Genomic DNA, 2,350 nt, shown 5'->3' on the forward strand with positions numbered 1-2,350 from the left:
CCTGAGATCATGACCTGAGCCGAAGGCGGACGCTTCACCAACTGAGCCACCCACCCAGGTGCCCCAAGTGTATGTTATTTTAAATGCATTGGATGTTAAGTTGCCTTGGTATTTGTGTCATATGAATTGTGAGCCATTTTTGGTGAAAATACTGTTTTTATGTGAAATAAGTACGGATATGCTAGTATTGTTTTGTTTTTCTGGTATCACCACCACTAATCTTTGTTAAACTTTTCCTGTGTATCTTCCAGGTGGTGAGGGCCGCTGTGAAAAGCAATGCAGACATTAGGCGTGTGGTGGGCAGGAAGACGGCCCCCAGAGAGGTCCACGCCCCCCAGAACCTGTGAATGTGGTAGATTTTGCGGCACAGGGGATTTGAAGTATTTGGACCTCGAGATGGGGAGATGGTCTTGTGGGCCCAGTGAAACCACAGGGGCCTTACAAGTAGAAGAGGAAGGTGGAGGCCGAGAACCAGGGGGACAGCAGCGTGAGAAGCAGGGGTGCCTGGCTGGCCTTGCACAGAGGGTCCCCGAGCTTGGGAAAGTGGGCGCCTCTGGAAGCTGGGATGGCGAGGAGTGGATCCCCTCGGGGCCCCCACACCTGGCTGAGCCCCGATCTTCGTCCCTGTGCTCGAGATAACTTGTGGCAGCAGCAACAGATCCCTGCCGTGCCCTGTTCTGGAATTATTTACCTATTTGCACTCACAGAGCCCACCAGAGGCCTGCTTGGCCCTTTCCTGTGTTGTGTAGGAATTCTCTGTGTCTTTTCGGTACCAGTTCTTTGTTGGCCGCACGTTGTGAACAAATGGGTTCTGGTTTTCTGTTCCTGTAAAGGCGTCTCAATGCACCTTTGACACAGTCTTCATGATTGTAATGGAGTCAGGTGACCCATCGTTTAGCTGTTGTGTGTGTGTCTTGTTTCACACATCTCTACCTCATTCGGGAACAGGAAATACAAAACAGCTCCAGGTAGGTTACAGATGGCAGTGTTAAAAAGCAAACTTGTAAAACTTTTAATAGGAAGAACATAAGTGGTGATTTTTTTCTGTTCCTGGCCCTGCTCCTGGCCTGGCCCCGCCCAGGCTGAGGTTCGGAGCCTGGACACCTGCCGGCTCCCCCTCCTGCCTCCCCCAGCCACCAGGGAACCCCCCACCCCAGTCTAGGATCCCGGCATTTGGTAAACAGCACTCCCAAGTTGCTCCCTACGCCATGGGGAGAGAACTTTATCCAGAACGCTAGCAGTGGTTCCTGCCATGTCCCCCACCTTCAGGCAGCACCCTGCACCCCTCCCTCTCCCGGACTGGTCCCGGGACACTGAGAGGAGCCAGGGACGCCTCTCCTGGGAAGTCCTCAACCTGCAGGACCGGGGCCACAAAAAGGCTTCGCTTGGGGATGAGCTCCTTCCGTGCACAAGGAATTCCACCCAATGGGGCGTCTGACCTCAGCCCTGCCCACTCTCCCTGCCCCTCCCCTGCAATCCCAGCACTAGTGGGCTCAGGTGGGTGGGCCTGGGGCCTGGAAGCTTGGTGGAGTTCTGAGGTTTTCTGGGCAGGTGGGGGTCCATGCCTCAGTCTCCCTGCTTCCTACCCCTTGCAGGCACAGCCTAATGAGAGACGAAGGACTGCGGGGGTGCGCCTCCAATTAGGGGTGGGCTCCCTTGCCGAACTTGCAGACCCACTGGCCAGGCTGGGCCTCATCAGCACCATCTCCCCAGCTCCACTCTGTAAAGGGGAAACCGAGGCAGGGATGAGCTGTTGTTCACAGGCATCCCGGGTCTGATCCAGAGTTCTCATCTGGGCCCGCCGCCTTCCTGGTTTTTAAGAGCCAATATGCAACGGCAGGAACCGACACCCAATTCCAGCAGCACGCGGAAGGGCCCCTCCTCCCACGCCTCTGCAGGGGTGAGTGGAACGCTTCTCTGGACCCTGTGCTCTTTTGTCCCACACTCTGCAGCACACACACTTGGCCCCTCCCCCACGCAGGTGCCCCAGTCACCAAAGGAAGAGAAAACGAAGTCATTGTTCCATTGAAACTGCGATGCTGTCAGCTTTACGTTAACACGTGTTTGTGGAAGGGAAAAAACTGCGCATTAGAACTTCAAAATGGAAGCAATTCTACAATTCGCTAAACAGAAAAGCTTAAAGTCACTCCACAGATGAACAAAGAAAATACTGCCTTTTTACTCATTTGAAAGCAAGATGCCGTCCCTCTGGCCAAGGGGACCAGGTGTGGAGACGTGCAGTGGGCACAGTGAGACCGTCTGAGGAACATTCTGATTTTCTCTCACAGGGTGAAGCTGGGCAACTGGTTCCTCCAACCCACATGGGGCTGAGGGTCCTTCAGCTGGTTCA

At 54.6% G+C, this 2,350-nt stretch overlaps 1 long non-coding RNA gene across 2 annotated transcripts; it reads left to right on the forward strand.

Annotated features, from left to right (window-relative positions):
• On the forward strand, positions 1-2,015 carry LOC103678442. Of its 2 annotated transcripts, none has more exons than XR_572684.2 (2): positions 1-58; positions 252-2,015. It is a non-coding gene; the product is annotated as an uncharacterized LOC103678442 (long non-coding RNA). The 2 variants fall into 2 exon arrangements; XR_572683.1 differs by having other exon boundaries at positions 36-69.
• Positions 2,016-2,350: the final 335 nt, after the last annotated feature.

Source organism: Ursus maritimus, unplaced genomic scaffold, assembly GCF_017311325.1.
Source record: "Ursus maritimus isolate PB19 unplaced genomic scaffold, ASM1731132v1 scaffold_32, whole genome shotgun sequence".
In the NCBI taxonomy this organism is placed as follows: domain Eukaryota; kingdom Metazoa; phylum Chordata; class Mammalia; order Carnivora; family Ursidae; genus Ursus; species Ursus maritimus.